Genomic DNA, 11,873 nt, shown 5'->3' with positions numbered 1-11,873 from the left:
CAAGTACTGCATTTTGGACTCTTTTGTTGACCATGATGGCTACTCCATTTCTTCTGAGGGATTCCTGCCCGCAGTAGTAGATATAATGGTCATCCGAGTTAAATTCACCCATTTCAGTCCATTTTAGTTCGCTGATTCCTAGAATGTCGACGTTCACCCTTGCCATCTCCTGTTTGACCACTTCCAATTTGCCTTGATTCATGGACCTGACATTCCAGGTTCCTATGCAACATTGCTCTTTACAGCATCAGACCTTGCTTCTATCACCAGTCACATCCACAGCTGGGTATTGTTTTTGCTTTGGCTCCATCCCTTCATTCTTTCTGGAGTTATTTCTCCAGTGATCTCTAGTAGCGTGTTGGGCACCTACTGACCTGGGGAGTTCCTCTTTCAGTATCCTATCATTTTGCCTTTTCATACTGTTCATGGGGTTCTCAAGGCAAGAATACGGGAGTGGTTTGCCATTCCCTTCTCCAGTGGACCACATTCTGTCAGACCTCTCCACCATGACCCGCCTGTCTTGGGTTGCCCCGTGGGCATGGCTTAGTTTCATTGAATTAGACAAGGCTGTGGTCCTAGTGTGATTAGATTGACTAGTTTTCTGTGAGTATGGTTTCAGTGTGTCTGCCCTCTGATGCCCTCTTGCAACACCTACCATCTTACTTGGGTTATCTCTTCACGGCTGCTCCAGCAAAGCACAGCCACTGGTCCTTACCTTGGACGAAGGGTATCTCCTCACCGCTGCCCTTCCTGACCTTCAACGTGATATAGCTCCTCTAGGCTCTCCTGTACGTATGTATATATGCTATATTCTAAATATAAAGTATATACAATACACTAACTGTAGTCCAAAATGAACTTCTCATCTTACCTTGCTCTACACCCTGGTAACCTGCTTCTTTTTCAGTAAATGATGCCTTTTAGTTACCAAGCAGCTACTTTGGTCTTCCTTGATTGTCCATTTTTCCCATTTCCCTACCGCATTCAGTCCATCATCAAATCCTTCTGATTTCAGCTTTTAAATATCTCTTGAGATCCGTCCAGTTAGTTTCCTTATTCCCGCCCTGGTCAAGACTACTTAACCTAGGGCCTCCTGTTGCCTAGGCTGTGGCAAGAGTGTTGTGACTGGTATTTCAACCATGTGCAACCCTGCATGTGGTGTAGCTGCCCTGGGCTTTCTCAGAGTCCATCAAACCTATCAAGCTTTCATCCAGTTCAAGGACTTCCTACGTGTTGTTTCTCCTGCCTAGAGAACCCTCATCCCAACGCTTTCTCTTGGTAACAGTATTTTCGCCCTTCATGGTGGTTGGTGGTTTAGTCTCTAAATTGTGTCCGACTCTTGCGATGCCATGGACTGTAGCCCACCAGGCTCCTCTGTCCTTGCTATTCTCCAGGTGAGAATACTGGAGTGGGTTGCCATTTCTTTCGCCAGAGGATCCTCCCCACCCAGAAATCGAACCCGGGTGACCCGCATTGCCGGCAGATTCTTTACCGACTGAACTACGAGGAAAGCCCCTCATTCAGCCCTTAGGCCTAAGCTAAAATGTTACATCCTCAAGAAGGAATTCATTATATACTCCTGAGTCTTCTAATCTATACTAAACCTTCCGTTTTAATCTTGTGTCAGCTGTGAACTTGCGGCTTTCAGCTCCAAATTCACCCCTGAGTACCTGCTCTGCAATAATGCACGCAATTCCTCCTCCAGGTTTGTGTCTGTGCTTTTTAAACAATAAGCGCAGTTTTCTCAGTAGAGGGCGACAGAGGAACATTGCAAGGGGAAGGGGTCTGCTTTTCGCAGCTGCTGAGGTTGGGTCTGCAGTTTGAGTCGTGGACCTCTGGGGAAGCTCTGTCTGAGCTCTTCACCCAGGACACGCTGTCCCCGGTAACCTTGTGGCTCTCGGGTGACGTGATGCAAACCTTCCCGTGACCCTCCCCATGGGGACCCCCCCTGCCCACCCGGGTCCCTGATGCCCTCCGCTTGCTCACTTCCCCGGCTCCTGCGGTCCTCCCCTCAGGGATCTCTTGTGCTCCGGGCTCCCTACTGTAGAGGCATCTCCAGCTCCTGTGACTCACCCAGGTACCAGCTGCCAGCTTCAGTTTGCCCGCCCTGACTTGGGCTCCACAGGGTTACTTCCTGTTTGCTCTCTGACTGCAGACTAACTACCTCTGTCTCAACAAACCGGCGAGCTGCTCTGATAGCCGGGAGCTTCAGCTGTGTTTCCCACGGGGAGCCGTGGAGAGGGCTGCCCTTCCTAGGGCTGCCCTTCCGTGAGCACTCTCTCTGGGGGACACAAAAGTTCTCTTAGAGCCTATTATGCATGCGGGTTAGTGGCTCAGTCTAACCCTAACCCCACGGACTACAGCCTATCAGGCTCCTCCGTCCATGGAATTCTCTAGGCCAGAATACTGGAGTGGGTTGCCATTCCCTTCTCCAGGGATCTTCCCGACCCAAAGATCGAACTTGGGTCTTCTCATTGCAGACAGATTCTCTACCATCTGAGACATCATGGAAGCCATAGTTACATGAAGCTTCACTTTTTAAATCTCTGTATGATTGCACCTCTTGTTTGGATTCAGACTGCTACAATTCTCTTCTCCCATCCCATAAGTTTTCTTACTGCACCAGTCACAATTGCATCTTTATTTGTGGGTCCATTTCCTCATGTCAGTCTCTTCCACTGATATAATAAGCAGAAATGGAGCGATAACAGGAGCTGTAAGTACACACAGCAGGCACCGTGTCTTTTTTTTTTTTTTTTTTTTTAATTCCCAGTGCTTAGCATAATGCCTGGCTCTTAAAAAGCACTCAATAAATATTTGTTGCAAGAATGAATACTGTATAGCTGAGTTGATTTTCTGCTAATTTAATCTGCTGTGTTCTTATGATGCTCCCTTAACTCTTCTCAGTCACTGCAATCTACCCTAAAGATTATGCATGATATATTCTGGAATTTGTCGCATTGCAAGGGATCTGATTTTGGCCCTTTGTAAACAAAATAAAACCATATTTTTATATTCTACCATTTCCGTGTTAAACCTATTGTGGTGGTGATGCTTCCAACTGCAGTTACTCAAGATGCTTCTTTTCTTAGCTGTGTCCAAACTCACTATAAAATGCATATTTCTTTTCCAAACAGGACTAGAAGTGGTTTTTTTTTTTTAAATCTATTTTAATTCTAACCACTCTACCACCACCCTTTTAATTTTTCACATAAATTCTACCCCAGGACTCACACACGCATATCCCTACAGGGCCTAGTGAGTAATTTAAATGACTGGGCTCAGCGTGAGGAAATGAGCAAGACTAGGGATTATGGCAGATTGGAGAGCACATGCTTCACCTGAATGCATTTCATTAAAAAATTTATGAAAACACGGTGCGAGCCAAATACAACATCTGCAGGCACCACTAGCTCCGTGATTGCCCCCTGGTTAGATTGAACCATTCTAAATCTCAAGAACTAGGAGTCTTAAAAGTGTGAGATGCTTGACATAAGGTTGCTTTATGCATTTGTTTTGCTGCGGAAGGCCATTAAAGAAAAGCTGGCATCTATTAATACTACTGTCACTATCTCACAAAAGGAAACAAAAATTATCATCACTGGGAGGTGGGAAGCACACACTATCCGGATAACAAACCATCTACTCCATGAAAGAACAACTGGCAAGCTTGCGTTGTTTCTATGACTCTAGAAGGGAATGAACTTTGCTCCTTCAGAATGACCTTGACTGCTTACAAAAGAATGTACAGTTTCCAGGGCCCCACTCAGGAGGTAAGGGGGCGGGAGATAGTTTCCATGTGTACTTTGGCAAACTCGTCAGGGGCTTCGGAAGCATACCCAGGTTGGAAACTTCTGGTCTGTTCCCCTTTCATACTCAGAATACAGAAAGCAAGTCTTCTCACCCTGATTGCAGAGAATCTTATTTTCCTGCACTGGAGGGAGACAGGGTTTTTGCAAAGCAGCTGCTTGGCTCACATTGCCATGAAAGACAGACACCTCCTGGTCTGTGTCACAAATAAGTGATCCACAGTCTAGAAATGAGAAGTATTCACAGTGATTCCACAAGCAAAGTCACTCCTTATTTTGTTTTTTAATGTATTGATTTCTTTATATACATATAGATAGATATATTGGAGAAGGAAATGGCAACCCACTCCAGTATTCTTGCCTGGGAAAATCCCATGGTCACAGGAGCCTGGTGGGCTACAGTCTGTGGGGTCGCAAAGAGTCGGACACGACTGAGTGACTAAGCACACAGATAGATATATAGATATTCCTTGTTACAGAGAGGAATTAATGTCTTTGTTAAAATATATAAATACCCCCAAAACCATTAAAATTAAGAAACTAGGGCAATGTAATATTTGGAGAGAAGCCAGTAGGGCAGGGGATACAGGAAGCAGTGGGCCCTCTCTTGGACTGGGCAGCTGTCTGTCTCCCTGGAAGAGGCAGCCACTGCTCAGCTGCAGACTTCTAATTGGACATCGGAATTTCTGTGCAAAATCTGAAATGTATGAGGCTTGCATGTGATTTAAAAAAAATTAAACATCACATTACATGTTGCTGTTGTTTAGTCACTAAGTCGTGTCCAACTCTTGCAATCCTGTGGATGGTAGCCCACCAGGCCCCTCAGTTTATGGGATTTCCCCAGCAACGATACGGGAGTGGGTTGCCATTTTCTTCTCTAGAGGATCTTCCCGACCCAGGGATCCAACCTGCATTTTCTACGTCTCCTGCGTTGAGCCACCAGGGAATTGCATGGAATATTGCATGGCGGTGGTGGTTTGGTTGCTAAGTTGTGTCCGACTCCTGTGACCCCGTGGACTGTAGCCCACCAGGCTCCTCTGTCCATGGGATTCTCCAGGCAAGAATATTGGAGTGGGCTGTCATTTCCTCGTCCAGGGGATCTCCCCAGCCCAGGGATGGAACCTGGGTTTCCTGCACTGCAGGCAGATTCTCTACCAACTGAGCTCCCAGCGAAGCCCTGGTGGTGTATTGCATAGGACAGAGAAAACCCTTTTGCCCACAGGACATGGCCTGCTGGTCGCTTGTTTACACCGTGGGCTAGTCCCCCCAAGGCCCTTCCCCAGACCTGCAGGCCATGCCTCACCTCAGACTTGGCTGAAACATGGGGAGAAACACTGGGGAAGGGGACTAGAGCTCATATTCTGAGAACATTCCCCAGAAGCTGTCAACCTTCACCTATGTTTAGAAATCGCTGCTCTACGGGGCCCTAGGTGAGGAGATGAAGTATATTCTCAGGTCCTCTGCTTCAGAAGCCTCGCGGACACCAGCTCCTGCTACCTAGGAAACAGTGCCCGCACACGCGGGCCAGCGAGGTGTTAGCTGTGCTTTGCCTTAGTTGGCCTTGATTTCTCTAGGGCACTAGGTATACGGTTTGGCTCCTATTTTCTTGACTTTGATAAGAGAGTTTTCACAGAGCGTCTGAAAATAGGAATAAATGAGATAGAAACTCATGCCAGCCTTGATTTATGCAGCCGCAGAGAAAATAAATTACACTCCTCTGAACCTCTGGAGAAGGAAAAGTTCTTTAGAAGTCACAGGAGAGAGCCCTGTTTCTAGAATCCTGCACCATGCGCAGGACTTGACAAGACAATCCTTTGCTAATGCACCCACCGCACTCCCCAGAGTGGCGTGTTCTGACGCGCTCCAGCCCTCCGCCTTCCCCTCAGTTTACCTTCTTGTGCCTGTAATACTGGAGGCAGCCGTCATTCTTCAGCACGAACCATCGCTTCCTCCAGCCCTTCATGAACCCGGAGTGTGTCCTCTTATGCAGGTAGCCACGGCAGGCGGGCCGGGGGGTGTTGGGACAGCGGCTGATGTCGGATCCCACCACCAGAGTCAAGAGGTCTGGACCTGGAGGGGTGAGTGTGAGATAGTTGAATGATAGACAGCTGACTCGGCTGCAAATCTTAAAACAACTGCAAGGACTCTTGCTTTTGTGAAGGGATGGAAAAGAGATTGTAGTTTCCGTAAATGGAATCAATGAAATAGAATTCTACCACCGGAATGGATCCAAGAGTTCTCCAGTAATGAAACTCTCAGGTCAAATAGGAGAATGAAAACTGGGGAGGCCCAGTGACTTCTCTGAGGACCTAGAGCTCATAAGTTCAGTCTGGTTCAGCCGATCAGTTGTGTCTGATTCTTTGCAACCCCATGGACCACAGCACGCCAGGCCTCCCTGTCTATCACCAACTCCCAGAGTCCACCCATACTCATGTCCACTGAGTCGATGGTGCCATCCAACCATCTCATCCTCTGTCGTTCCCTTCTCCTCCTGCCTTCAATCTTTCCCAGCATTAGGGTCTTTTCAAATGAGTCAGCTCTTCACATCAGGTGGTCAAGGTATTGGAGTTTCAGCTTCAACATCAGTCCTTCCAATGACCACCCAGGACCGATTTCCTTTAAGGGTTGAATCAAATGTGAGATCTGGTTTACCTGGTTCTAAGACAGAATTCTTCCTCTTCAACCACGTGGCCTAGTTGGGTCTGATTATGGATGACTCGGGTCTGCTCATTCTGTCTGTAACAACAGCAAGCTAAGTATTGAACGTATTTTGATTGACACCCAAAGAAGGATGATGGGTGATGTTTGGCTTTTCCATCTCACTTTTATTCAGGATGATTAGCTTCTTTGATCTGTGTTAGCTAAAGGGAGGGTCTGAACCACTGCCAATGTATGTTGCCAATGTCCTCTCTGATCAAAATCAATTACTCACCTTTGAACTTGACTGGAAGTCCAAGAGGCTTGAAGCATACATGTCTTTTACCCTATCTTCTTGCCAACCCGGATTAGTACAGAGGATTGGACCCAAAGCTTTCAGTGCCTGACTTTCTTAGAGTGTCCTTTTTAGACTGTCTTTCTTACTCCTTGCTTCTTAGAGTGCCTGGACTTCAATTCCCCTTTTCTGTAGAACTGGTTTGGTGAAGAGCTTGAGAAAAATTGTCCCTGTCCCTGATAACATGAGGTCAGTGTCTACCAACTGTGCTTCAGTGGTGCCAGCATGAACACAGACTTTCATCATACGCCTACCTCTTGATGCCTCAAGAAAATTCTCTGAATGTCACTCAGACAGACAGCAATCCTGACATGCTTTGAAGACTGCAAATGGGGTATGACTTCATTTACAATTCCTCTGAGATGGAGGCCATATCCCTGAAGGGGTACATTTGGCCTTGGCAGTGCTGACTTCATCATGATGTCTGACATTGAGATTACTGATCTGTTTAGAGCTGTCTATGGAAATGGGGGTCAGTGAGGAGACTCCTCTTATATAAATGACAAGCTCCAACCCAGGGGATCATTCCTGGCTGAGCCACATGGCCCTGAAAATAAAGATCTGTCCCAGAAAGGCTGACACAGTCTTAACTTTAGCAGCACGCAAAGCACCTTGGTAATTAAATAACTCTGCGTGTCAAGAAAATTCTTCATTGCCATGTAAATACATTTTAATTTATTGAACTGCCCTTAAGCTCCTGTCAAAAACACATCCAGAAAAATTAGAAGAAATGCTCCAGATTGACCAGCAACCCACAAATGTCTTTGTCTTTGGACTCCAGTCCCCAAAGAACTGTACTCCTGGACCTATATGCATCGCTGATACATCTGCCAACTTATTTATGCACTGCCACAGCGGGCTGCCCCTCGAGGTCATTTTCCTCTTGCTTACAAAGACTGCATATGGGTTTCTCTGATACCAATCAAGCTAAACTTGAGTTTCAGCTGGCCAAAAACATAACGTGGTGCACCAGAAAATTCTCTCTGGGGCAGGGATACAGATGGTCCTGCTGCACCATGGTGTCATTATATCAGAAGGAAAGTATTTCACTTTCAGAGTTAGGACATGAGTCTGATGTTTGGGGAGTTACTGAGTTCCAAACAGCTGTTAGGTGGTGGTGATGTTATACTCTTTGCAGGTCCATACTGGGCCAGGAGGACCTGGACCTGACATTTACAGAGACGTTAGACTTTTGATGTTATCTTCACCTTTGATTATTTATACACAGTTATTTTAATGTGTATGCTAAAATAATTAAATATTAGGTTTGTTGTTCAGTCGCTAAGTTGTGTCCAACACTTTGCAACTCCGTGGACTGCAGCATGCCAGGCCTCCCTGTTCATCACAATCTCCCAGAGCTTGCTCAAACTCATGTCCATTGAGTCATGATGCCATCCAACCATCTCATCCTCTGTTGTCCCCTTCTCCTCCCGCCTTCCATCTTTCCCAGGAGGGTCTTTCCCAATGAGTCAGTTCTTTGCATCAGGTGGCCTAAGTATTGGAGTTTCAGCGTCAGCATCAGTCCTTCCAGTGAATATTCAGGATCGATTTCCTTTAGGATGGACTGGTTGGATCTCCTTGAAGGGCGTTTCTGGAGGAGGAAATGGCAACCCATTCCAGTATTCTTGCAAAAGCCAAAAAATGTTCAGCACGAACAATTAAACACTTCCGGTTCTGCTAGTCTTTATTAATTTACTGGGTGCCTGAAACGTGTCAGTGTCTTAGTTCAGAGCTTTTGAAGCTAAGTGCAGATACAAATCACCCAGCGGGTTTCCTAAGTGCACACCCTCATTCGGTAGGTCTGGGATGAGGCCTGGGATTTCATGTTTGTAAGGAGCCCTCAGGTAAAGCTGGACCACAGTTGAAGTGGTGAGTCCTGAGAAAGTCTCAGCTGCTGAGAGGCTCAGTTCATGAGCACAGTCTTTGTCAGCAACCAGTGCGCTTCTGCCTTTCCTTGACTTGGATTTTGTTTCCCCTGGGTGCGTTCATTTTCACCCCCAATACTTTGCAACAACAGAGTCCTGAGTTCCACACCCCTCCTCACCCCTGCCGTTACTGCTTGAGAGCTTGTTTGGAGATTCTAGCAAGGGTGCACTGGAGAAGGACATGGCAACCCACTCCAGTATTCTTGGGCTTCCCTGCTGGCTCAGATGTTAAAGAATCCACCTGCCATGCGGGACACCTGGGTTCAACCCCTGCATTTGGGAAGATCCCCTCGCAGAGGGCATGCAACCCACTCCAGTACTCTTGCCTGGAGAATCCCATGGACGGAGGAGTCTGGTAGGCTACAGTCTATGGGGTCCCTAAGAGTCTGACACGACTGAGCTACTTCACTTTCACTTTTCACTTTCATGCATTGGTGAAGGAAATGGCAACCCACTCCAGTGTTCTTGCCTGGAGAATCCCAGGGACGGGGGAGCCTGGTGGGCTGCCGTCTATGGGGTCGCACAGAGTCAGACACGACTGAAGCGACTTAGCAGCAGCAGCAGGGGCGCGCAGCCACTCATACACCCTTGATGCGGGGACCGGTCCTCCCCTATCGGGGACGGTCCTCCTCTTCGACAAGCGCGCGGCTCCAGGAGGGACACACACGTGAGGGAGGAGGGGACACTGGCCAGGCCAGCCCGCTCAGCGCCGGGGATCGATGCAGAGACCGATGCCGCAATCAATCCCCCTCCTCGATCCCCAGTTACTTCTTTCCCTAGGTCCGTCCCCGCCCTGGTGAAGTGAAACACACAGCCCTCGCCTTCCTCCACTGGACACCCCAGAAATCTTTCCCGCTTTTTGGGTGTGAGTGGGAGGAAGGCTGTAGGTAGGGAGGTGAAAGAGTGAAGAGAACCCTTTGTTTCCTGAGATACGAGGGGAGTTTGAAAATCCACGCCTTTAGCACATTCAGCTCTTTGATGACGACGTCCTGAAAAAGAAAGCGCTCTCCAGAAAACTCTCCTTCCCTGGCACTTTGGCCTAGAGGGTTTTGGAAGCAAGCAGTCGTCGGTGAGGTTATTTGCAGCTACAGGAGCGAGAAAAAGGGCTTCTTTTTCTAATTCACACTTCCTCCTCGGATCACTGTCTTCCCCTCATGCCACCAATCTTAAACGGCGTCGGAGTCACACCTCTGCTGTCAGACAAGCCCCCCCACCCGCGCAGGCGTGGAGCGGCGACGTGCGAGGCGAGCCGGGCGAGGGCGCGCGCAGGGGGCTGGCACTGCCTCCACCCCCCAGGTCCCAGCTCCAGGCTCTTCCGTGCCCGCTTTGAGTCCAGCCTGCTGTCAGGACACAGAGGAGCCCGCCTGCATCCGAAGGACTTCCAGCTTGACTAAGCGTCGGTGTTTTTCCCTTCCTCGCTTTCTTTTCAGCACTTTTCACTTGTCAATCAGCATTTTGATGATTAAATCCTCCATTTGACTAAGGAACCAAGCCCTATAAAAGCTCAAACCGGAAAGTAAGAGGGACCTAATATAAGAAAAATTCGCATGGAGCTGTTGTCGTTCCCAGCGTGATACTGAGTGCTTTCTTAAATCTCCCACTTTGGTATCCCCATCTATCAGACTGCGCTAATTTTTCTAGGTGTGTGTGATTAGTATTTCTGAATAGAATTGCTATTTTATTACTTTTATTATTCCCTATTCTATCATATATAACATATACTAACATGTTCGTCTATTCTTATTGAATGGAATTATTATTTCAACAGAACTATTGAAAACTTGACCCTGTAACATACAGTGGGTCCTCTTTCTAATGCTGGGCCAGGAAGATATGATAACACCTGCACCAGAAGCTAACACAACAGGTATTTAATCTTATGTCCATAAGATTTTGGCCATGCTTCCAAGATGCTGGGCTGGCTGTGAAAGAGATGCTGGGGAGACCTGATTAAAATTACAAACATGCAGGCCACCACCATGAATTCTGTATTTAAGGGGGTCTCAGGTGAGTCTGACATACAGCTAGATTTAAGATTTAAGGTTCTGAGAAAAGTTACTTATGTTTCTATATCTAATCAGCAATGTAGCAGTCAGTAATATGATAGGATTTTACCAAAGTTTCACATACCTGGGAGTGAAACTGTGCAGAGATACATAGCAATCAAAAAGATATCAGATAGACTTTTAAGAAGCTTATACAAACAGACACAAGAGTCAAGCGTAAACATGAAGTTTCTAAACACGCTCTTAATAGGCACCTGGTAGATATATATTTCAAGACCTCTATGTTTCATATGAATGTAACAAAAAGCTCAATCATTTGTTTCACAATTCTTACTTTCTTTAGACAAGTTGGTGACTTCCTCTCCCAAAGAGAACATCCAAAAGCCTGACCAATTTATAGGGCTTGCTAAGAAAATTGAATTTATAAAGTACTATATAAAAATTAAATTATTCCTGTTATTTCTTCCCCTTTGTTCTTCTTTTTTTTAGTTTCATGGTCATGTGTATCCTTCTCATAGACCCAGTGCCTCTCGGTAAAGCTGTATTTTCCCTTCCTTTACCATTACTACCTGGAGTATTCTTGCCTGGAGAATTCCGTGGCTGGAGGAGCATGACAGGCTACAGTCCATGGGATCACAAAGAGTTGGACAGGATTGAGTGATTAAGACACATACATATCCTACTTGATTATGATGTATTATGCATAATTTTAACAAATAGTTTGATTCAGGTATTTATTATTATTTTTTCCTTTGGATTTGTGTATCTCAGTTCAGTTCAGTCATGTCTGACTCTTTGTGACCCCATGAATCGCAGCACGCCAGGCCTCCCTGTCCATCACCAACTCCCGGAGTTCACTCAGACTCACGTCCATCGAGTTGGTGACGCCATCCAGCCATGTCATCCTCTGTCGTCCCCTTCTCCTCCTGCCCCCAATCCCTCCCAGCATCAGAGTCTTTTCCAATGAGTCAACTCTTCGCATGAGGTGGCCAAAGTACTGGAGTTTCAGCTTTAGCATCATGCCTTCCAAAGAACACCCAGGACTGATATCCTTTAGGATGGACTGGTTGGATCTCCTTGCAGTCCAAGGGACTCTCAAGAGTCTTCCCCAACACCACAGTTCAAAAGCATCAATTCTTCG

Source organism: Capra hircus, chromosome 7 (assembly GCF_001704415.2).
Source record: "Capra hircus breed San Clemente chromosome 7, ASM170441v1, whole genome shotgun sequence".
Taxonomy (NCBI): domain Eukaryota; kingdom Metazoa; phylum Chordata; class Mammalia; order Artiodactyla; family Bovidae; genus Capra; species Capra hircus.
The sequence above is the reverse complement of the archived record's forward strand: the minus strand, read 5'-3'. Positions refer to the sequence as shown.